Genomic DNA, 26,065 nt, shown 5'->3' on the forward strand with positions numbered 1-26,065 from the left:
TTATTTTTATTTTTAAGAGTTAATTAACTTATGTATTGAACACCTCGATAGACAAAGGGTTAAACTATCAACAGACCTGAGATTATCTCCTAAAAACCTGCCATATTTTCAGGAGCTGTCTGTGCTAGTTGCTGTTCCTGTTGCTGCTGTGTTGGTGTTACTAGTGCCGATGAGGTTAGTGATGCTGGGATGGATGACAATGCTGTGATCGATGTCGATGCGGTGATGGGTGATGATGCTGTGATGGGGTTAGTGATGCTGTGATCGATGACGATGCTGCGATGGGTGGTGATGCCGCGTTGGGGTTGGTGCTGCAGGTACCTCATTACACAGTTACCTCAAACCTCTGGGGAAATACCTCTGGTTGCCCTGAAGAGGTTTCCTTAGGCCTTCTGTGTTCTAATCTTATCTTCTACAACTACCACTACTACTGCTACAGCTATAGCCACTACAACCCATCTGAAATGTGAGTTAGAAAATTTTTGGTTTGTCTGCCATGACTTGACAAAGATTTTTGTCCTTTGCAGCCTAATTCCCAAAGCCCAGAAACAGGGTAATTCAAGGATAGCAATACTGTGACTGTACATCTTTTCCAAATCACCCTTAAGCCAAGTTGAGATGGGCCGAGTATGTTTACAGTTGCTCCCCTACTCATGAAAGTTTAATTGAGAATTCCTTACCCTATCCTTGGATGGGATGAGCAGGGCTGTTGATAATGATAATGCCCAATGATGATAGCAAATAATAATGTCTAACGATGATGATAATTAGGATTAGTGGCAGTGCTAGGCTCAGTAATTAGATCTTTCCACCACTAGAGTATACAAGGCCGTTAACTTAATCTAGATACTGTACTCGTTTTACATGCTAATTGAGAACAACGATGATGATGATAGGATAGGATGCTGCGGTGCCAGGAATCAGTCTCTGGCACTATGAGGCTGTGGGCTTAGTAAGAACAAGGCTAACCACAAGGCCAATTAAAATCTTAATCTGGTAAGTCTTTAATCTTAACAACAATGTTTGTAGCACAGGTGTTCGTAAGTGGGAGAGCAACTGTCTTTATTCCAACTAACACCAGGTGGTTTTATTCAGCTGAGAGTGATGCTTGTGGGTCCGAGGATGATAATGATCTGTATTTTTAACCTATTTATTAATATTAATGCTCAATTATCATAGTTCTTACACCATAACTTGGCCCAGGATTTCTCCATTCGCCAGCTATTTTCATGTAGCCCAGTGGTAGAATAGCACAGTACTACAGGTCTACATCTGTCCCATTGCACTTCTTTATGACTAGCATTCTACCTGATAAACTATTGCTAAGATGCTTATTGTATGCCAGGTTAAAGTAACAAGAGTACAGTAAGTAAATTCCCCAGGTATACCAGTAGCAGATAGTTTCGAAACCTTGTCATTGCACTTCTTCATGATTAGCATGTCTCCTTGCCTCAGCTCAAAATTATTTCAAGTTGATGGATAGATGGACAAGTACACAGATAGATAAACATTACACAGATACACATAGTAGAGAGATTACAGTAAGTGCTAGCTAGATAGATATACTGCAAGAATTTTGTGATAGGTTCCTCATGTTATTTTTGATGCCTTTGACTGCTGGTACAGTATTTCTCTCAGTTGAACAATGTCTGGTGTTAGTTCAGTCAAAGTGGCTTGTCTTCTTTGTGGCTGTGATGATTTCGTAACATGATTTATTAGCAAGCCTCCTAAGCCACCTAAAAGACACCCCAGTGAATTATGCCTATGATTATTGACTGATTATTATTATGATGTTTGTATTGTAATTGATGCACAGTGTACAGATTTTCACAGCCTGTGGTTTGGCCAGTTGTTTCAGGTACTTGTGGATATTCTTGTTATTGTTTCCGTTTCAATCACCCACACCAATCGACCCTGCAGTGTCGGCGTTACTCATTGTTTATGAACCTCGGCCCTGTCGATTCCCCTTTGTGGAAGTATCAGTACACGTGTAAAAAAATAAGTGCCAAATTGGAGTGAGAAGATTAAAGTTTTGTGCTGGCAGTAAATGAATGAAAAGTCTGCATCGTAAAAGTAAAATTTCGTGCTAAATTAGTTGTTCTTTTACTGTTGTGTAACGTGGCCACAGGTACCTTTGTTACTAGTGGGGTTTTGGGGATTTGGGGATGAGTGGGTTGTTGGGTAAATCACTTATACAGCACACACAACCCACCATTGTGTGCCATGATATATATCGGTTCTAACATTGGTAATGGGGGCTTCTGGAGTTCAAAGAGAAGGGGTCCTTATTGCAGTTGTTGGAAGGATAAGTGGCACACAGGTGGATGATTATATAAGTAAACATGCACGCAGCCCTTGCTTGCAATAACCACGTTGTGGCCGTACAGTAAGGGGGCGCAATGCTCTATGAGGGGGTTGTATTCACGGTTGTTTTGTTTTTTATTTTTCATGGCCCAGGCAATGCTTCAAGGATTGGGCATACACTCTTAAGTGGATATTGCAAACCAGACGTTGCACACTTCGTTCACATCTATGAGATGCTGGACCATGCAGTCACAGCTACCCATTCATTCACCAATTTTTTGTTTCCCCTTTTTGCAAGAGATCTGGGACTAGCTACTGACTAATTTAATACCATACAGGGCCACATCCAGCTGGAGTGCTCTAGTTCCTTACACCACCATGTAACTAGTTGTATGCTCATTATTTACAAACCTCGGCCCTGTCGATTCCCCCTTGTATGTAGTTAACCTTATCATTCCATGAAAGTGTGTGCGTCAGGAAAAGCGATTACGGTATTAACATCAAATAGATATTAGACATACTCTTAAAAATGTGCTAAAGGTTTGAGTGAGATTAGTAACTATGGTGTATGAACGATTACCATTTATGACACATGCAGCAGAGTAAAAATGATAAAATTTTATGCTGGAAGTTAGAATGCTAAGTACTGGTACGCATGTAAAAAATAAGCACCGAATCAGACTGAGATTAAAGTTTACGCTGGCAGAAAATGAACATAAATCTTCTTCTTAAGAATAAAGTAATGTAATTTCTTGTTGAAAATTTGCTAGTGTGGTATTTGCCTTGCTCTTCTAATACATCATGTAGTGTGGCCCTAAGTCCCTTTGCTGCTAGTGGGGTTCTGGGGGATTGGGGATGACTGGGTGGTTGGGTAAATCACATTTACAGCACACACAACCCACCATTGTGTGCCATGATATATGTCGGTTCCAACATCAGTAATGGGAACTTCCGGAGTTCAAAGAGAAGGCGTCCTCATTGCAGTTGTTGGAAGGATAAGTGGCGCACAGGTGGATGATTATATAAGTAAACATGCACGCAGCCCTTGCTTGCAATAACCACGTGGCCATACAGTAAGGGGGCGGAATGCTCTATGAGGGGGTTGTATTCACGGTTGTTTTGTTTTGTTTTTTTATGGCCTAGGCAATGCTTCAAGGATTGGGCATACGCTCTTAAGTGGATATTGCAAGCCGGACATTGCACACTTTGTTCACATCTATGAGATGCTGGACCATGCATTCACAGCCATCCGTTCATTCACCAATTTTTTGTTTCCCCTTTTTGCAAGAGACCTGGGACTAGCTACTGACTGATGTCATATCTTATGGGAGTGCCATAACTCCTTACACCATCATGTGACTGTCTAGTTGTATGCTACCACCAAATGTAGTAACTTATATCCTGCGTAGCAAGATTAAGCCACTTGGCTTGTCACTTATCTTAGTCACGAGCTGTCCACTTTGATTGGTAGTCACATCAAACAACCAGTTTCATTACATCCTGCTGTCAGCTCTGAAAGATGACTTCTTCACCAGATTCAAGTAAAGCGACTTAGGTTATAGACAACTGGTCAGCCGTATACAGCCATAGGCTATGAAATGTTTAGCAAGACTCCTGTCTTGAGCATGAGCAAAAGTATGTAGGCACTACTCTGCCAGCTGTAGGAATGGAAGGTGTTGTTTGAAATATGTGATAAGGACTGCACTCTTTCATAGTCCGCCATTCTCCTTTAGGGGGATTGTAAAGGAACTGAAGGCTGTTGTAAAGGAACTGCAGGCTGTTTGTATAACGTGACAACTTCAATATGATAAGTACCAGATGAAGGTGTCTGTTCTAAGCATCAGTAAAACAAGCAAGAGAAGGAATGTTACTCTCTTGTCATTTGGGGAAGAGTGATAAATATGACATACAAGTTAGTGCTGGTAGAGTATTGTTGGCATACTTTTGCACATGCCTGTACATCACAAACAGATGCAGTAAGGCCTGGTTATATGCTACAGATGCCAAAAAATACAGGGTGGTTCATATATAACATGTCTGATCCCATGTGTTTTGTCCTTCTCTTTTGAACCATACCATACCTCATCCTTAGGTGGGAAGAAGAGGTGAGGGTGATGATGATGATGATGATTGCAATGATTTTAATAATAATGAATGATGATGATTATATTGATGATTATGATGATCGATATGGTGAAGGCTCAGTCAAATTAGCATCTCTACCCTACATCATTTTCTGTTTCTCATAACTCTTTATAGTGATTGCTTGTTTTCATCCATTGTTTACATTTTTTTATCAAGTAATTAAATATTTCCTCTTGCATTTGATTCAGTAATTGCTTAAAGTTCACTCATTTTAGTAAGCAGAAATTTTTACCCTCTAACTTGTATCTATCTACTGCCAGACATGTCGGTTCCATAAGGGGGGCCACAAACAAATTAACTCCATATTGCACTGTCATCTGCTATTTGACTACCCTCTCTCCAACTCACACACCCCCTCCCTCGTATCTCTCCACTCCATTCTTCCATCTCAGCCATGGTCTCCCCTCCTCCCCTCCCCCTCCACGGCATACACATACAGTACCTTCTTTTAGTCAGTCTCACATTCTCCATCCTCTACATGGCCAAACTGTCTCAAAGTATTTCTCCTAATAGCACCACAATGCATCTTTACTGTCTCATTTGTATATCTGGCTGTCCATAAAACTCCACACACTCCTCACTTCATATCCACTGCTCTTACTTTGACTTGTGTCCTTCCAACAGGTTCCAAGCCTCACTTCTGTGCTCTCATCCCAACTCCCTATCACAGCTTTCAGTGATCCAGCAACCTTTCTGCCCTGCTGTACCCATTCAAGCACTTCCATCCATCCTTACTCAACACACTACTAAAGTACTTGGATGCACTCTCATTATCTGTTTCCTTACCTTCCAGGCTCACTGTGTATGCTGTGATTTCCCTCAAGACCATAACTTTACCCATACATTCTCTTTTGGATTTTGTTTCTTACGTACATCTCAGACTCATTCACCAAGCCTTGCAGTTCACATTCCTCACAATACAGTATCATCAGCTAGCAACAGCTGAGGAAGTTTCCACATCTTACCCTCCCTAATAGGACACTCCAATATATTTACATCCCTTCCTATTATCTCTCTTATAGTTCCATCCATATACAAATTGAAGTACCACAGAGACATGACACACACAGACATAACAGACAGACATGACACACAAAAGCATGACACAAGGAGACATGAGATTTTCGTCTTTATGCAGATTCATTTCCCATACCTCACTGGCAGAATAAGATAGCACTGTGGCCCAACATCTTTTCCATAGCACTTCTTCATGACTAGCACCATATTAGTCTTCTTTCAACTAGCATTTACAAAGGAAAGATAGTAATTTAATCCCCAGTTAACCAGAGCATAAGTGAATAAAGTCGTCAAAATACATGCATCCCCCTTACCCGCAGACTGAGCCGACAACACCAGATACACATGGGCAGCCCTGTACTCTGGTTTAGTAAACTGTGGGCTGCTGTTCTGTGGTCCTGTATTCCTTTGTAGTAATGCTGTAACCAAACCACTTCTCTGAACCAGTGTAGTGTCAGTTTCAGCATTTTTGCCAATACAGTATTTGCTCTCAGACTAAGTAAAACAGTGTCAGTTGTTTGTAGCCTAAATGTGTGTGCTGATCATCTTGCTTCTTGAATGAGATGTTGCTAAATGAGCTGAGAAATTTTGCTAATGTTATATGCGTGTCATTTCCCAAAGCAGACTGCTGAAAGATGCACACACATTTCTGAAAAAGATTATTAGAAGATAATATTTGTTAAAAAGATAATTTTGAAATTTAACTCATGCAAAGGCTAATATTGCCCCTTTTCTTTGATTAAATTCCAGTATTTAGTTTCTCCAGCATTGACTATGATTCCTAGTAGTTAAAATGAGCCTGAGACCACCACAACAGCAGGTATTATCAGCCCAAAAGATCATAAATAACTGTGGCATATAAAAGGACCCCGAAAAGCCATAGTGCTTTTTTTACCAAACAATAAAAATAGGTGTTTTGCATATACAGTATTATGCTTCCTGAAGTATTGATGTTGGTTGTTTTATTTGTATGCCTATTTTTATGCCCATTTTCTTGTTATTTTTGCATTGTTATTATTGCCATTTGATAGTGATGTACTGCACAGTCTGCCACAGGAAAAAACAGGCTGAAAAAATATGTGCTCTTGTTTTTCTTTGGTTGATTTTAATTGGCAGCAGGTCTGCTATGAATTTGTTTTCCTTAATCTGTATTTCCCTCTGCCTATGACCTCCAGTCTTTTAAATGCAATGTGTGCTGGAATTTCAGAATTAATGGATCTTGAATTTGGCTCTCCTTTGTGTATTATTTCTTGCAGCCTTTGTTTTTTTTATAACAGCATTAAAAAGAAAAATGTATTGTGCTAAATATCGCTGAGAATTTAAAACTAACAAGCATCCTTAGTTATCCAAGAATAACCATCATTTTGAGTTATCTTTATTAAACATCCCCAGTTGATTCTCTTCATTTATGTCAGAGGTTAATGAGTTGAGATTTTTCCCTGCATATATACGAATATTTGTCGTTAATACGGTGTATGTTTTTAATATATATTTTTTTTTCCTGTGGCTGACTGTTTATGTATTGATGTGGGTATGTTTTTAGATGCCTGTTTATTTCTGTTGATTTATTCTATAGTCAGTTTGCTTTCGCCTGACAGAGATTCATAACCTCTAGTTTGGATTATGGCCAAGTGTAGTCAGACTGGAGAGTTAATTTGATTAGTAACCAAGGAGTCTCATCCCTACTTCATCACTAAGGCTTTCCAGACTTTATGTAGCCACAGAGATTCATAACCTGTTAGCTTGGATTATGGCAAAGTGTAGTCAAACGTGAGAGTTAATTTGAATAGTAACCAAGGAGGCTCAAACTACCTGTTTGAATAGTAACCAAGGAGGCTCAAACTACCTCAGTCTGAATAGTAACCAAGGAGGCTCATCCCTATCTCATCACTAAGGCCTGTTGAATTTTATACACCAATGATTAAGTACTGAAGTTATAATAGTTACCATGTTTTGTCAGATGAAAATATACTGACTATAGTTATGCATGTGTTTATTATTGTAATATGTTATCTTTTATATATCTATTCTTATATGTAGTAGTGTGGGAAAATGTGCACTAGTAATGTCATCTTCAGGTGTTTAGAATTTTATAACTATATGGGAAGATCCTAAGGTGCCCAATGGACAGAATTATTTTGATATACTGTTTCATATCACACAGTCATTTGCCATATTTTCCTAAGCATGTGCAAGAACTAATTTGCCAGTCAGGTCCCTATCATCTATTAGCCCATGGCATCTCAGAAATCAGCAGTATTATGTGATGAGCAGATTAGTTTGTCCAATATGCAATATTAAGTTACACAGACTATGTTGTATAAAGTTGTAAGCTCTCTGACATCACAGCCAATTGTTTATACATTTTAGAACCATCATTATGTTTATTCTAAGGCATTGCTGTGGATGTTTCTTCTACTCTGTTGCTTTTTCTTAGTCTGTGGATCTTTGGGTGTTTGTGATGGTGTTGGTGTCTGTTGGGTTGGGTTGTGGTGGTTTATAATTGGAGAGAGAGAGTGAGTTTATGTAAATGACAGTGATTTAATATCGGTGTTGGAATGAGCATGGATGTGTGATGCCTCCTTGGTTTTGTGTGTGTGTGTGTGTGTGTGTGTGTGTGTGTGTGTGTGTGAAGATACTGGGATTTAAATGGTGAGTGAATGAATCTCAGAGTCATTTCAGTGGGATTGCAGTTGGCTAGTTTCTTCCTCTTCTAGGTTTCCTCTTTGCTTTATGAGCCCTATACATTGCATCCATATGTAAAAAAAAACAATGAACAGGGGATGACAGCATGAAAAAGAAAAAAAATGGTAACGATCATGATTGAAAAACTATTGGTTACGAAGGTGGTGATGATGATGCTGATTAGTCCACTTCACTAGGCATGGTATTGATAATTCTCCCACCTTAAAACTTGTTATTCTTTGTTCCTTGTTCACTGAAAATAAAATTGAAAGAAAGAAAAAGAAATTGGGAGAGAAACCTTGCCCTAGTGCTAAAAATCATTACAGACCTCTGACTCTCCCATCACCTGTACTGAGAGTGTTCCCCCCCCCCCCAACCTTCCCTTTGCATAAAAATTAATTCTTATATTTTATTTCTTTGTCAGTACATGATAAACCTGTTAGTTCAAGATTATGCAGTTTTTAAGAATATTTGCTGTGTGTTAGTAAATCTTGGCTTGTAATCCCACTTGAGTGACTACAGAAATCCTGGCAGTCCGAAAGATATATGTTGAAGGATAGTCTGTTGTGGTAGTGTGGTGAGTGTGTTGTGGTGTGGGAGGAGGCCTTACACTGTGGTACATGTGGTGAGTGTTTTGTGGTAATGTGGTGTTATAGTGTGTGTAGTGCATGTGTGTGGTGAGTGTGTTGTGGTGTGAGAGGAGGCATTACACTGTGGTCATAGTGTATTGTCTGTGAGTTTTTTATTGTGTTGGCACTAAAGTAGAGAAAGATGATGATTGTGTTGAAGTCTGGTTATACTCATTTCACTCTAACTTGGCACAAATTTTCATGTTTTTATAGCTTTTTTTTTTTTTAACATTCCCCACTGGCAGAAACCAAATATTACAGACCTGCATTCTTTCCATAGCTTTTAATCATGACAGGCATCATATTTTAATGCTTGTTTATCGTATTCTCACAACTCAGCAATCATGAGAGAGCATAAGCCATTTTTAAACCAAGTTAGAGTAAAGAGAGGCAGAGAGAGTATAGGTGTAATTGTGTTTCTCTGGGTATGGTTGTATCTGAAGGGTGGGTATCTCGTAATGGTTTTTGAAGGCTTCTGTTGTGTGGCTGTAGTGGCCATATATATCTAGGTATTAGCCATTTACTGTCTGAAATAGTAAAGTTGGAAAAAAAAAAAAAAAAAAGTGGATGACGGCCACAGCCACTGGCGGATTGCACTTAGGCTACTGGTATTGCAGATGGTCGGAGCCGGTGACCTGTACTGTGAACATATGCTTTTCACAGCACAGTTTCATTGGAATGGGGGCCATTTTAAGGGGTTAGGAAAAAAAATATGTATCAATGTGAAATTTAGTGTTGGGTATAGGATAAGAACAGATATTTTGGAAGCACTCTTTGTTGTGTAGGTTTTGAATACATTCATTCCATAGCATTTCTTCATAAGCAGGATTACATTTTAGTGCTTATGAAATGTATTCTTACAACTCAGCATCCATGAGAGAGCACAAGGCATCTTTAGACCAAGTTAGAGAGAGAGTAGGGGTATTCATGTTTCTCTGGGTAGGCATGTTTCTGAAGGGTGGGTGTCTGGTGATGGTTTTTGAAAGTTTCTGTTTGGTTGGAGATTTTTGGATGGCTGTAGTGACCTTTTGTGTATAGGTAGTAGCTGTATACAGTCTTAACTAATAAAAATAAAAGTTCTGTTTATATCTTAAAAAAAAAAAATGTTGAGAGTCACAACCATTTGTGGACTGCAAATAGTGCAGGTGGTCGGAGCCAGTGACTTGTATTATGAAATTCCATAAATTTTCACAGCAGTCCCTTCTGAATGGGGCCATTTAAGGGGGGAGAAAAAAAAATGTATCAGATATATATTTGTGAACTTTAGTGCTGGGAGTAGGATGAGAACAGATGTTTTTGAAGCACTAGTGTAGGTTTTGAATGGGTGTAGGTGCTGGGTAGTTACTGTACACAGTAGCTAAAGCAAGTATCTGTGGAGGAGGGAGTCAGTATTCTCAAAAGTAAAAATGTAATGATTGATATCTCAGGAAGGTTCATACTGTATACACGACTTTACCCACCTCTCTCTAGTGTTACTGTACAAGAACAGCATTACATTTGATTACTCTCTCAATATAGGGAGACTGTTCTCACTACAGCTAATATTTGGTGTACATAGTCCATCTGTCTATAGCTAGACACCATGGTCCCATAAGGGGTGGTCATTAATTGTCTGAGTTGATTATTTTACGGGGAGGGGCACTGACCCCTCCACCAAGAACTTATTCACACGCAGGGAACACGTATGGTTGGGTTATATGGTTACCACCCAGCGTTGTAAATGGTTTCTTGGCTTACAAGAAACCTTTAGACTTGTCACTTAATGTAAAACCACCTGAAAAGGAAAGAGGAGTAAGAAAAAGTGACAGAATGGATTTTATATAGCCCTGGAGTTAGTGCATACAAATTGCTTTGACACTGAATGCCACGTAATAATTGAATCATGAAGTCATGTTTGTTATTCAGGAACCTGATTCACCAAACATCCCACTGCCAGAGCTCTACCAGGACCAGCTTGTGGTAATATCATATATCATCGTATTAACACTTATTTAGGATGCCATATCAGATGCTTATCAATATAGAGAGAAAATATATACTGTTTAGAAAGAGTGGTTACCATTTACTGGAAGATATAGGCCAGTACAAAAATGGAAAGTCAGGCTTTTATGAGATTATTGTATCGTAAAGTGTATAAGTGTGAATAATATCATAAACCTGTTTACAATATTACAAGCTTGATGCCCTAGAAATTATCACCCAAAATTCAGTTTTAGGGCAGTTTGTCCAGGCATCTGAAAATGAATGGATCTTGATTTTTTTTTTTTTTTATAGTCATGCAGGCTTCTGGCTTTCAGTTACTTTTTTCTATTAAAAAAAAAAAAAAAAAAATCCTCCTTATGTAGTATGCACAGATACTTGTTTTAGCCACTCAACAGTATGATAAAAATAAAATACTTTTCAGAACAGTCCTTTTAGGATGGAGGTCAATTAGGTAGAGGGGGGGAAAAAATTGTGTGAGGTGTTATGTTCGGTAGAGGAGAAGAGGGAAGTGTAGTGTTGGGTAGAGGAAGAAGAGGGAAGTGTATTGCTGGGTAAAGGAGGAAGAGGGAAGTGTTGTGTTGGGTAGAGGGGGAAGAGGGAGGTGTTGTGTTGGGTAGAGGAAGAGGAGGAAAATGTAGTGTTGGTTAGAGGAGGCAGAGAGATGTTGTTGAGGCAGTGCATGTAGTGTTACAGGCTTTGAGTGGCTGTAGTGACCAGGTAGTGAGTATGTACTGGATAAATTATTAACAGAAAAAAAAGGAAATAAGGAAAAACAAAACACAAAAATGGTTGCATGTTTTATTTGGATGGATGTCACTTTTAAATTAATTTGGGGCAATGATCAAGTGATAGGTCTAGTACAACTCCTTTGGTGGTTTGAATGGTCATAATACTTTTATTTTCCTCTGACAAAGTGGGGCCAGACTGAGTTAACTAGTAATCGAGGAGACTCATTCCTGTCACGTGACCAAATTTCACTATGTTTCATGGGATTGGTCCAGTTCTGTCAGGTAAAAATAACTTACTATGAAGAGGTACATAGTGTGGCTGGGGGGGGGGAGGCAGCCTTATAAATCTGTGTGGAGGACTTGTTGGAGTGTGGTGGTTGTTTACATGTTCATGTTTTACTGGATTGAGAATCCCTTGGTTGTCCTGTGTCTGTGTGTTTAGCCACAAGGGATTTTTGACACTGAGAACACCAGCTGGTATTGTATTGGTGTTGATGTTGAATGGGCAAGTCATGAAGTTGATAATTACGAAGCGCTTATGTAGAGAAAAATGTGTGAGGCAGTCAGGATTCCAGGGGCTTAAATATTTAAGGTCAGCGAGTGAGCATCTGGCCCTTTTTACTCTATGTGGCCTGATTACATCAGTGCCACCACATGAAGGTGTCTGCTTAGCACCTCATTTTTATAAAAACTGGGTGTGAAAGGTGAGAATCGGGGGTAGGGTTGTGAGAGGCAGACTTTTACTTGGAATGAGGTCATAGTGTGTGAACTCAGGGATAAGGAACTGAATAGGGAAGGCTGCCAGAGATCAAGCAGCCATAAGGTGACCAAGGCCATCGCAAGCATGTTGGAGCCTTTACAAACGATATATGACCAATATGAAAATACTGAACCACTTCAACAGGCCTACCATGCACTCTTAATTTCAGGGTAATTTAAGAAGCTCAGTTTATATATGCATAGAATTAAATCATATTAAAACACATCATCTGAGATGTAAGGGCACATTTTCCACACTACTACAAACTAAATAGGTGTAAATTGTGCATTTTGTTTGTGTATAATGCCAGCAAAAAGTAATTCCTCGTTTAATAATTGATAAATATCCCCGTAAATTGCCGATAGGTGATCATTGCTTAAGTTAAGGGTAGGTTGCAACAAGAGGGACTTTTTCTCAGTCATTTAAGAATCATATGCAAGACAGCAATTACCGTAAGTATCAAGGTATGTATTTGTGTTAAATTTGGATCAATATTTTTAGATGAATTAACCTCAGTCTTTCACAGCACACTTTTGAGGTTAAGATGTATATTATGTGAAAAGTGTATTTTTGACTGACAGATTAATAGAGGAATCGTGCTTAGTGAAGGTATCTTAAATGAGTTATTACTGATAGGGTTTTCTAGTAGGTTTTTATTATTATTATTATTATTATTATTATTATTATATAAGCACTTTCTGAAGCTTAAACTAGTGATTCCTCTTGTTGGCATTATATTACAAATTAAAACATTTTGAGGGTTATTCTCTGTGTTTTAGTATTTCATATAGTTAAGTATTGTATTAGGCTACCTCCTTCCATCCATTTCCTCTTTCTTCCTCCTCCTCTTCTCTTCCTTCCCCTCGCTATACCACCCATCCAATTACCCTACCACCATCACCACCCTGCAACCCACCCTGCCACCACCTTGCATCCTGCCCTACAACCACCACCACCCTGCATCCCACCCTACCACCACCACCGCCACCCTGCAACCCACCCAACACCACTACCTCTGTACAACCCACCCTACCACCACCACCACTACCCTGCAACCCACCCTACCACCACCACCACTACCCTGCAACCCACCCTACCACCACCACCACTACCCTGCAACCCACCCTACCACCACCACCACTACCCTGCAACCCACCCTACCACCACCACCACTACCCTGCAACCCACCCTACCACCACCCTGCAACCCACCCTACCACCACCACTATCACCCTACAACCACCACCACCCTGCAACCCACCCTACCACCACCACAACCCTGCAACCCCCCCTACCATCACGACCCTGCAACCCATCCTACCACTTCCACCGCCACCCTGCAACCCACCCTACCACTACTATCGCCACCCGGCAACCCACCCAACCACCACCACCCTACAACCCACCCTACCACCACCACCCTACAACCCACCCTGCCACCACCACCACCCTGCAACCCACCCTACCACCACCATCACCATCCTGCAACCCACCCTACCACACCACCACCCTGCAACCTACCCTACCACCTCCATCACCACCCAGCAACCCACCCTACTGCCACCTTGCATCCTGCCCTACCACCACCACCACCACCCTGCAACCCACCCTACCACCACCACTATCACCCTGCAACCCACCCTACCAACACCACTACCACCCTACAACCCACCCTACCACCACCACCACCCTGCAACCCACCCTACCACCACCATCACCATCCTGCAACCCACCCTACCACACCACCACCCTGCAACCTACCCTACCACCTCCATCACCACCCAGCAACCCACCCTACTGCCACCTTGCATCCTGCCCTACCACCACCACCACCACCCTGCAACCCACCCTACCACCACCACTATCACCCTGCAACCCACCCTACCAACACCACTACCACCCTACAACCCACCCTACCACCACCACCACCCTGCAACCCACCCTACCACTACCACGGCCACCCTGCAACCCACCCTACCACTACTACTGCCACCCTGAGACCCTCCCTACAACCCACCCTGCCACCACCACCACCACCCTGCAACCCACCCTACAATCACCCTGCTTTGCTATCCTTCCAGGCCTGCCCTTTTCCCTTCCCAGTCTTTGCCCTGCCCTGCCTTTGTTGCATCCTTGCCATGCACCTCTGCCCTGCTGTGCTTCCTTGCCCTGCCCTGCTTTGCCATCCCTTCCTCCCCCAGGACTGCTACCTTGCCATCATTCTCATGCCCACCCATGCACCCTTTCAATACACAGCCATGCTCTCCCCTGCACCCATGCAATACACAGCCATGCCACCCCTTGCACCCTTATAATACACAGCCATGTCACCCCTTGCACCCTTGCAATACACAGCCATGCTGCCCCTTGCACCCTTGCATTACACAGCCATGCCCTCCCCTGCAACCATGCAATACACAGCCATGCCCTCCCCTGCACCCTTGCAATACATAGTCATATCCTCCCCTGCATCCTTACAGTACACAGCCATTCCCTCCCTTGCAATACATAGCCATGCCCTCCCCTGCACCCTTGCAGTATATACACAACCATTCCCTCCCTTGCACCCTTGCAATACACAGCCATACCCTCCCCTGCACCCATAGAATACACAGCCATACCCTCCCCTGCACCCATGGAATACACAGCCATACCCTCCCCTGCACCCGTGCAGTACACAGCCGTATCGTCCCCTGCACCATTGCAATACACAGCCATTCCCTCCCTTGCACCCTTGCAATACACAGCCATACCCTCCCCTGCACCCATGCAATACACAGCCATACCCTCCCCTTGACCCTTGCAATACACTGCCATGCCCTCCCCCGCACCCTTGCAATACACAGCCATGCCCTCCCCTGCACCCTTGCAGAACACAGCCATGCCCTCCCATGCACCCTTGCAGTACAGAGCCATGCCCTCTCCAGCACCCTTGCAGTACACAGCCATTCCCTCCCCTACACCCTTGCAATACACAACCATGCCCTCCCGTGTGCCCTTGCACTACAGAGCCATTCCCTCCCCTGCACCCTTGCAATACAGCCATGCCCTCCCCTGCACCCTTGGAATACGGCCATGCCCTCCCCTGCACCCTTGCAATACACAATCATTCCGTTCCCTGCACCCATGCAGTACAAAGCCATGTTATTCGTGCAATCCCATACCTGCTCTGCTATCACTTTCCTGTCATCCCTGTCCTGTCCTGTTGTCCTTGCCCTGTCCTGTCACCCTTGTCCTATCATCTATGTCCTGTCCTGTCACCCTTGTCCTGCCATCCTTGTCCTATCAACTCTGTCCTGTCCTGTTATCCTTGTCCTGCCATCCCTGTCCTGTCCTGTTATCCTTGTCCTGCCATCCCTGTCCTGTCCTGTTATCCTTTGTCCTGTCACCCTTGTCCTGCCATTCCTCTCCTGTCCTGTTATCTTTGTCCTGCCCTGCCCTGCCATCCTTGTCCTGTCCTGTCACCCCTGTGCTGCCATCCCCATCCTACCCTGCACCCTTGCAATATACAGGAATTTCCTCCCCTGCACCCTTGCAATATACAGGAATTTCCTCCCCTGCACCCTTATAATACACAGCCATGCCCTCCCCTGCACCCTTGCAATACACAGCCATGCCCTCCCCTACACCCTTGCAAGATGCAGCCATTCCCTCCCCTGCACCCTTGCAAGATGCAGCCATTCCCTCCCCTGCACCATTGCCATATCCAGCCATTCCTATGCCCTGCCACATTCCCCTGCCCTGCTATTCCTGCCATCTCTTTTGGTGCCCTGCACCCTTGCAATACACAGCCATTCCCTTCCCTGCACCCTTACTACGCCATGCTATTCCTACCATCCCTGTCCTGTCCTATCGTGCCAACCCTGTCAAGCTATCTCTCACTTCCTCTGCAAACTTGCTATGCCCTGCCATCCCTGTACGCAGTCATACTCTCCTTCGCATACTTGCTGTGCCCTGCCATCCATGCTATTCTTGCCTAGCTTTGCCCTGCCTTGTCATCTCTGCTATGCTCTGCTGTTCTTGCCTTCCTCTGTCCTGTCCTGCCATCTCTGCTATGTTCTGCTATTCTTGGCTTCCTCTGTCATGTCCTGCCATCTCTGCTATTCTTGCCTTCCTCTGCCCTGTCCTGCCATCTCTGCTGTTCTTGCCATGCTCTGTCCTGTCCTGCCCTGTCATGTTTATCACTCGATATCCTTCTTCCTCCATCTTCTCCTTCCCATCCTGTCTTTACCCTCTTCCTCCTTGCTCTCTTCTTTTCCTCTTCTACCCCTCCTTCCTTCTGCTTTTCATCTTTTCCACCCCTTCTTCCTCATCTTTTTTTCCGTCTCATCCTCCACCTAACCTATTTTCTTCACCCTCTTCCACTCCAACTTTCCTCCTCCTTTCCCTCTCCTCTTCCTCCTTCTCCTGTCCATCTCCTCTCACTTTCCCCTTTCACCCATCTCTTCCATCTTTACTCTTTATCATTCTCTTTTTCTCTTGTCATTCCACCTCTGCTCTCTTTCTCTCTGCCTCTTCTACCCCTTCTTTCTGCTGTTCTTCCTTCCCTGTATTCTTTTCATTCTCCTTTCTCTTCCTCGTCTATCTTCCTTCCACATCCTCCTCCACCCTCTTCCTTCCCCCCCTCTCCCCTGTTTTTCTTCATCTTCCTCTATTTCCCATCCTTTCCGTTGCACCCTCCTTTCTCCTCTTCCCCCTATTCCTCTCGTTCTCTTTCTCCTCCACCTTCATTCTTTTCCTACCCCGTCTTCCCTATCCCATATTCCCCTCCCCTCCCCCTCTTTCCTTTCCTCTAACATTCATTTCTCATCTCTTCTACTCCCCCTTCCTCACCTTTTCCCTTCCACCACCTCCACCGTTTGCTTTACACTTTTCCGCTCCTACTTCTCTTTCTCATCTTGTATCCCTTCCTCCTCCTCCTCCTCTTCTACTTCCCCCTCCCTTCCTTTCCTACTTCTCCCTCCCTTCCTTTCCTATTCTACTTTTCCCCCCTTCTGTTCTACCCCCCCCTTTCCTTTCCTCCTCATATAACTTCTTTCCACTTCTATTCCTCCTCCTGTTCCCTCTCCTCCTCTACCCCCCTTCTCCTCCTGTTCTACTTCCCCCTTCCTCTCCTCCTCTACCCCCCTTCTTCTCCTCCTGTTCTGCTTCCCCCTTCTTCTCCTCCTGTTCTACTTCCCCCTTCTTCTCCTCCTGTTCTATTTCTCCCTTCCTCTCCTCCTCTACCCCCCTTCTTCTCCTCCTGTTCTACTTCCCCCTTCCTCTCCTCCTCTACCCCCCTTCTTCTCCTCCTGTTCTTCCCACCCCTTCTCTTATACCCTCCCCCTCCTCTCCATTTGTTCCTCCTTCCATTCCCCCTTCTACTTCTCCCCCCTTCCTCTCCTTTTGTCCCCCCCCCTTTCCTCTCCTCTTCTACCCCCCCCTTTCCTCTCCTCTTCTACCCCCCCTTTCCTCTCCTCTTCTACCCCCCCTTTCCTCTCCTCTTCTACCCCCCTTTCCTCTCCTCTTCTCTCCTCTCCTCTTACCTTTCCTCTCCTCTTCTACCCCCCCTTTCCTCTCTTCTACCCTCCCCCTTTCCTCCTCTTCTACCCTCCCCCTTTCCTCCTCTTCTACCCCCTTTTCCTCTCCTCTTCTACACCCCCTTTTCCTCTTCCTCCTCTTCTCCTACCCCCCTTTTCCTCTCCTCTTCTACCCCCCCTTTCCTCTCCTCTTCTACCCCCCTTTCCTCTCCTCTTCTACCCCCCTTTCCTCTCCTCTTCTACCCCCCCCTCCTCTCCTCTTCTATTCCCCTTTCCTCTCCTCTTCTACCCCCCCTTTCCTCTCCTCATCTACCCCCCCCTTTCCTCTCCTCATCTACCCCCCCCTTTCCTCTCCTCATCTACCCCCCCTTTCCTCTCCTCATCTACCCCCCCCTTTCCTCTCCTCATCTACCCCCCCTTTCCTCTCCTCATCTACTCCCCCTTTCCTTTCCTCTTCTACTCCCCCTTTCCTTTCCTCATCTACCCCCCTTCCTCCTCTTCTACCCTCCCTCCCACACCCCCTCCCTCTTCTAGTCCCACTTCCTCTTCTGCCCCCCCCCCTTCCTATTTTTTTTATCCAACTACTTTCATGTAGCATGTGCTGTGTTGAATAATAAAATGGTATAGGCTTAATCAATTTTATTCTTGCCAGCATAATTTAATTCTTGCTGACATCTGACTATTTTATTTAATTCTTGGTGACATCTGACAATATTATTTAATTCTTGCTGCCGGCAGACGATTTTATTTAATTCTTGCTGATGGTAAACGATTTTAATTCTTGCTGATGGTAAACGATTTTAATTCTTGCTGATGGCAGACGATTTTATTTAATTCTTGATGCCAGACGATTTTATTTCATTCTTGCTGACGCCAGGCGATTTTATTTCTTGCTGACACCAGACGATTTTACTTCATTCTTGCTGACGCCAGACGATTTTATTTAATTCTTGCTGATGCCAGACGATTTTATTTGATTCTTGCTGACAGACGATTTTATTTAATTTTTGCTGACGGCAGACGATTTTATTTAATTCTTGCTAGCACCTGTTGGCTTTGATCATATAAGATAGGGGAGGGATAGGAGGGGGAGATGAGAGGAAGAGTGGTGGGGAGGAGGAGGGAGGATAAGCAAAGGGAGGAGGGGGGGGAGGATAAGCAAAGGGAGGAGAGGGGGGAGGATAAGCAAAGGGAGGAGAGGGGGGAGGATAAGCAAAGGGAGGAGAGGGGGGAGGATAAGCAAAGGGAGGAGGGGGGGGAGGATAAGCAAAGGGAGGAGGGGGGGAGGATAAGCAAAGGGAGGAGGGGGGGAGGATAAGCAAAGGGAGGAGGGGGGGAGGATAAGCAAAGGGAGGAGGGGGGGAGGATAAGCAAAGGGAGGGGGGGGGAGGATAAGCAAAGGGAGGAGGGGGAAGGATAAGCAAAGGGAGGAGGGGGAGGATAAGCAAAGGGAGGAGGGGGGAGGATAAGCAAAGGGAGGAGGGGGGAGGATAAGCAAAGGGAGGAGGGGGAGGATAAGCAAAGGGAGGAGGGGGTTGGATAAGCAAAGGGAGGAGGGGGGAGGATAAGCAAAGGGAGGAGGGGGAGGATAAGCAAAGGGAGGAGGGGGGAGGATAAGCAAAGGGAGGAGGGGGAGGATAAGCAAAGGGAGGAGGGGGAGGATAAGCAAAGGGAGGAGGGGGGAGGATAAGCAAAGGGAGGAGAGGGGGAGGATAAGCAAAGGGAGGAGGGGGGAGGATAAGCAAAGGGAGGAGGGGGAGGATAAGCAAAGGGAGGAGGGGGAGGATAAGCAAAGGGAGGAGGGGGGAGGATAAGCAAAGGGAGGGGGGGAGGATAAGCAAAGGGAGGAGGGGGGGAGGATAAGCAATGGGAGGAGGGGGAGGATAAGCAAAGGGAGGAGGGGGGAGGATAAGCAAAGGGAGGGGGGGAGGATAAGCAAAGGGAGGAGGGGGGGAGGATAAGCAAAGGGAGGAGGGGGGAGGATAAGCAAAGGGAGGAGGGGGAAGGATAAGCAAAGGGAGGAGGGGGGAGGATAAGCAAAGGGAGGAGGGGGGGAGGATAAGCAAAGGGAGGAGGGGGGAGGATAAGCAAAGGGAGGAGGGGGGAGGAAAAGGAGGGAGGGGGAAGGGGGGGAGGAAAAGGAGGGAGGGGGAAGGGGGGGAGGAAAAGGAGGGAGGGGGAAGGGGGGAGGAAGGGAGGGAGAAGAGAGGAAGGGAGGGAGGAGGGAGAAGAAGAGAGGAAGGGGGAAAGAAGAGGAGGAAAGGAGAGGGGAGAAGAAGAAAGGGAGGAGATGAAAGGAGGGAAGAGGAGGAGGAGATGAAAGGAGGGAAGAGGAGGAGGAGATGAAAGAGGGGAGGAGGAGAAGGAGATGAAAGGAGGGAGGAGGAGGAGGAGATGAAAGGAAGAGGAAGAGGAGATGAAAGGAGGGAGGAGGAGGAGGAGATGAAAGGAGGGAGGAGGAGGAGGAGGAGATGAAAGGAGGGAGGAGGAGGAGGAGGAGATGAAAGGAGGGAGGAGGAGGAGGAGATGAAAGGAGGGAGGAGGAGGAGGAGATGAAAGGAGGGAGGAGGAGGAGGAGATGAAAGGAGGGAGGAGGAGGAGGAGATGAGAGGAGGAAGAGGAAGGAGGAGGGAAGAGGTGGAAGGAGGAGGGAAGAGGTAGATGGATGAGGTGGAAGGAGGAGGGAAGAGGTAGAAGGAGGAGGGAAGAGGTAGAAGGAAGAGGTGGAAGGAGGAGGAGGGAAGAGGTGGAAGGAGGAGGGGGAAAGAACAGGAGGAAGGGGGAGGGAAGGAGAGGAGAGGAGACGAAAGGGAGGAGAAGGGGAAAGGAAGGAGAGGAAGAGGAAGGGGAGGGAGGAGGAGAAGGTAAGGAAGGAGGAGGAGGAGGGAGGAGTGGGGGAGGAAGGGAGGGAAAGGGGAGGAGAGGAGGAGGAGAAAAGGGAAGAAGAGGAAGAGTAAGAGGGAGGGACAGGGGAGGAGTTAAGGTGAGGCAGAGGGGGGAAGGAGAGGAGGAGGGGGGAGGAAGAGGAGGAGGGGGGAAGGAGAGGAGGAGGGGGGAGGAAGAGGAGGAGGGGGGAAGGAGAGGAGGAGGGGGGAAGAAGAGGAGGAGGGGGGAAGAAGAGGAGGAGGGGGGAAGAAGAGGAGGAGGGGGGAAGAAGAGGAGGAGGGGGGAAGAAGAGGAGGAGGGGGGAAGAAGAGGAGGAGGGGGGAAGAAGGAGAGGAAGAGGGCTGGGGAGAAGAGGTACAAGGATAGTAGGGGAGGAGGAGGAGGTAAGGAGGGGAAGAAAGGAAGGAGGAGGGGAAGTGGATGAGGGGAAGAGGGAGGAGAGGTAGAAGAATGGGAAGGAGGGGAGGAGAGAAAGATGGAGGAGAAGAGCGAAAGGGAAGAGGAGAGGAAGACGGAAGAGGGCGAGGGAACAGAAGGAATGAGGAGGAGGAGGGAACAACAGGAAGGAGGAGGAGAGGAAGAAGGATGAGGAAGGAAGGAGAGGAGAGATAGAAGGAGAGGAGGAGACGTAAAAGGATGGGGAGGAGAGGAAGCGGGAGGAGGAGTAGGGGAGGAAGAGGAAGAGGGAGGGGGAGGAGAGGAGAGGATGTAGCAGGAGGAGAGGATGTAGTGGGAGGAGAGGGAGTAGGAAGGGAGGAGAGGCAGAGGGAGGAGGAAGGGTAAGAGTAAGAGAGGAAGAGGATGGGGAGAAAAGGGAGAGTGAAGAGGAGGGGGGGAAGATGGCAAAAGGCAGAAGGAGAAATTAAAAGGGACATTTTTAATACATCAAGAATTACTTTCAACAAAATCCATTCACAAATACTTGGAGTAAATAAATAAATACTGCTTACTGGACAACTATCAGCCACCTGACTGTTGATACTTTCTGGGGTTGGCGCAGAGTAATGCACAAATGCAGACAGCTTCCTTTTTTTTTTCTGTTTAAAAAAAAAAAAAAAAAAAAAAAAAAAAAGTCCTAAACTGCATTACTGGGATTTGAAAGCAAATGCTGAATCATTATTATGACAAGTAGATCAGTATTTATGCCTGCATATGTACAGTACATCACAGTGCTGACTATATTAACAAGCGTTATCAACATAAACAAATCACGTAAAGACATTTGGCTATCATGGAAGGTGTGACCCATAAACTGCATTAATTAGACCAGTGTGATACTTATATTATAACAAAAATAACATCTACATACCAGCGTACCATAATAGCTAAAAAGATCTACTAAAACGATTCTTATTATAAATATGAACCCACTGAGCAAGATGTCATTTTCATGTTACAGTATTATTATTATTATTAATGTTATTATTAGTCTTTATTCTATCTTGGGATAAGCTCTTTAAATTGAAGGAGTTCAATGCAGCTTCAATTAAAACTTTCATAATTAAACCTTTCCTAAGTTGAATAAAACAATACAGCACTGATGAAAACTCTCATAATTAAAGACATTCCTCAGTTGAATAGAACAATCTTGTTGCAGCAAGAACAAACTGAAAAGGATATTACCAAGACTCAAAAGACTGACACACTAAAAAGTTAATCATTGTTACCATCCCACATTCTTTTTCCCACTTATGGAGTACAGTAAGGTCCAAAGCGCAAGGACGGAAAACATAAAAGTGGAATAAATGATCAACAAAATTACTAATGAAGAGAGCCAGATACTAAGAAACTCACTATTCAAACCCAAGAATCTTATATTCCGCTTCACGGGCAGATGTATATTGTACATATATTTTTAAATAGATGCACTTCACGTTACGATGAAAACTCATTTGGATGACCATAAAATTTAATAAAGTTAAATATGGGACATTAAACTTTTATCATATGGTCCTCCATACATAAGTCACCCAACTGACTCAACCCAGTCCATTCTCTAGCCCTACCATCTTGACCTGTTTTTGTATATTGTACTCATTCATCATATCCACCCGCATTCTTGGCCTACAATACCTCCTCTCACTTTCACTCACTGAAGTATATTTTTCACTATCTAAAAAAAAAAAAAAAAAAAAAAAAAATTGGCTCCAACATGCATGTGTCAGCCTTTGGCACCTAATGTCAGCTCTCCATGCTGTTTGATCTCTAGCAACGTCCCTATTCATTCCCAATAACCTAGCAAATGTTTCATACCACAAACTCAACAGTTAGCAGATAATCCCCAACAGTACCTATGGTACACTCACTTAACACAGGCTTACATAAAATTACTGATACACTAACCAAATTAACCATCACCCTCCCAACTCCAGACAAACACCTCAAACTCTCATGTTACCCTACTCAAGCAACCACTCCCACTGGAAAGACACCTAAAATTTTAAGATCTACTAAGGGCGCAGGTGACCTTTTTTTAATACATAATAACATCAGAGCAAAGGCATATCATAAACTCAATGTCTTGAAAACAATAACAGGTACCACCTTCATACAACATAAATTCTATGACTAATTCACTAGAACAGTGACCTACACTAGCACAAGATAAGCCCCCTATTTACTGGCACAAAAATGGAAATGCTTAAGAGAACACAAAACAAAGCCTTTGGAATAATGACTGGATGTACAAAGGCCACAAATTCAGATCACTTCTATCAAGAAACAAAAGTACAGTACTCCCAAACAAGATCATATGGGACACAATTCATCACTTCTGGTTAACCCTTTCGTTTCCAGGCGATGCAGGCTGCGTCCAACTGCAGGCAAGTACTCAGGATGTGGGCCAGTTCAGCCTTGGCCGAATGCTGAGAGAACCCCCCCCTACTTCCACACTCGCAGTACTTCTTAAACATTTTATTCTCACACCCTTAGTTTTGCTTCTATCTCCATGATTTTTTTTCCTTGTAATCTCGAATAGTTGTGCTTGCTTATGGTGTTGATAAAAAAGTTTGGCAAATATAAATTATGCACCAATTTACGATGTTCTTTCTTTCCTTCGTGTTTTCTCATTGCAAGATATGTTTTATGGCAACTGTTACTGAAAAAGTTTTAGGAAATTTCATTAGCTACATTTTGGTATATAAACATTTACTGTAGAACAATTCGGGTCGGTTTTATGTACCGGAAAAGGAAATTATCTTACAATTGAACTGCAGTGCAAGAGCGGCACTTCGCACGGCCAAAGTTGTTGCTAAATTATTTGTTCCCCTGCCTTTATGCCTCTATCTGCCAGATTTTTTATTTATATAATCACAAATAGCTGTACTTGCTTGTGGTGTTGACAAAAATGTTCGGTGAATTTAAATTATGCACTAATTTACGTTTTTTTCTTTCCATCAAGGGGCAATTTTGTTGGACGTAGCTTGCGTCGTCCAGTAACGAGCGGGTGAGATTAGGTTCGACACAGCCTGCGTCGTCCAGTAACAAGCGGGTGACTTTTGCACCACTACCCTATGTATCGAATGGGTTTACACTCTTCTCAACCCTCCAACTGTATGTTGCATCCTTCCACCATAGAGAACAAAGAGAAAAACCACCAAACACTATACAAATTGCTTCACCAATATTCCTCTTTCTCCACCCAGCACAATATTTCATACACACACACATAACCACCACAGCCATCCAAAACATTCGACCAAATAACACCCTTCACAAACCTCCACCAGACAACACCCCTAAGAAACTACCCAACCCAGAAAGACGACTACACCTAACCAGAATGCAACACTGTCACCACCCTTCCCTGTTACAATGCCAACACAAAATACAACTCAGAAAATTCAATATGTACAAACTGTAATGCAACCTCTCACACCTCTCACACCACATTCACATCAGGTACCACACAGTCATAACACAAGCAATCTTTGAACATAAAATTCGACAAAGCATCTATGAGAATGGCTACAGTATGCATTTTACAAGTTTTCTAAATTCTTCTCCCAATTAAGACATTCTGTCAGAGTTAAATCCTGTGTATTCCACAGGTCTGATTACTACTCTTAGCAAACACTTCAAATTTCAAAACAGCATAGCCTACACAGTGTCATAACAGCCACCCTACACAAAGCCAGAAATTTAGAGTTGCAATGCCACAAGCACTGCAAATTATGTCCATAATACAGATAAATAATCCACACAGTTGTTCATGAGGCTGAATTCGTGGTATAACAGGAACTATATCAAAAGAAGCTCTTTGAGGTAAGAGACAAAATATATATGAAAAATATAACAAGCATAATACCAGACTTGTGGTATAAATATACCAAAAGAAGTGATATGAGGTATAAGACAAAATATATCTGAAAAATACAAGCATAAGAGAGTATGGATCAGTTGGGTCAAGGATTGTGTGGGTAAGATTGAAAGTTGGAATACAAATGTGGGCGATTGTGTGTGTGTGTATGCGCCAACACAAGATCGTGCAAGCAGAGTGAGAGAAGAGTTCTGGACAAATGTGGAAGTGTGCATGGAAAGGTTTGGAAGGAATGAGAGAGTGTTTTTGATCGGTGATATGAATGGTAAAGTAAGGAATGTGAAGGTGGACAGAATAGCTGGTGAGTGGGGTGTGCCTGCTGAGATACTGGTAGATGAAAATGGCAGTGCGTTTGTGGACATTTGTGCTGGGAGGGGGTTGGTGATAGCCAATACCCTTGTCAGGCACAAAATGATCTACAGGTATATATGGCAAGTGATGAGAAGGGTGGATGATGAACTGAATGAAAGGAAGGCAATGATTGATTGTGTGTGTGTGGATGAAAGGATGCGAAAATGTGTAATGGATGCAAGAGCTTATAGAGGTTGGGAGGAGGAGGGGGAAAAGGCAGAATGAGGAGGAGAGGGAAGAGGCAGGAGGAGGAGGAGGAGTGGGAAGAGGCAGGAGGAGGAGGAGGAGTGGGAAGAGGCAGGAGGAGGAGGAGTGGGAAGAGGCAGGGGGACAAGGAAGAGTGGGAAGAGGCAGGAGGAGGAGGAGTGGGAAGAGGCAGGAGCAGGAGGAGTGGGAAGAGGCAGGAAGAAGAGGCAGGAGGAAGGGGAAGAGGCAGAAGGAGGAGGATGGGGAAGAGGCAGGAGGAGGAGGGAGGGGAAGAGGCAGGAGGAGGAGGGAGGGGAAGAGGCAGGAGGAGGAGGGAGGGGAAGAGGCAGGAGGAGGAGGAAGGGGAAGAGGCAGGAGGAGGAGGAAGGGGAAGAAAGGAGGGAAGGTACAGGGAGGGAGGGAGGAAGGGGAAGAGAGGAGGGAAGGTACAGGGAGGGAGGGAGGAAGGAGAAAGGGAAGGTAAAAAGATGGGGGGGGGGGAGAGAGAGGAGGTTAAGGGAGAGACGACAGAAACAAAGGAGAGGGAAAGAGGTG

At 44.5% G+C, this 26,065-nt stretch overlaps 1 long non-coding RNA gene across 1 annotated transcript; it reads left to right on the forward strand.

The window, feature by feature from the left end:
- Positions 1 to 200: 200 nt before the first annotated feature.
- LOC145394000 (uncharacterized) lies at positions 201 to 23,563 on the forward strand. Its single transcript, XR_013896310.1, has 2 exons — positions 201 to 466; positions 23,452 to 23,563. It is a non-coding gene; the product is annotated as an uncharacterized LOC145394000 (long non-coding RNA).
- The last annotated feature ends 2,502 nt before the right edge of the window (positions 23,564 to 26,065 follow it).

Source organism: Coenobita brevimanus, chromosome 26 (genome assembly GCF_032717465.1).
Source record: "Coenobita brevimanus isolate Jiangsu-jjx chromosome 26, ASM3271746v2, whole genome shotgun sequence".
Taxonomy (NCBI): Eukaryota; Metazoa; Arthropoda; class Malacostraca; order Decapoda; family Coenobitidae; genus Coenobita; species Coenobita brevimanus.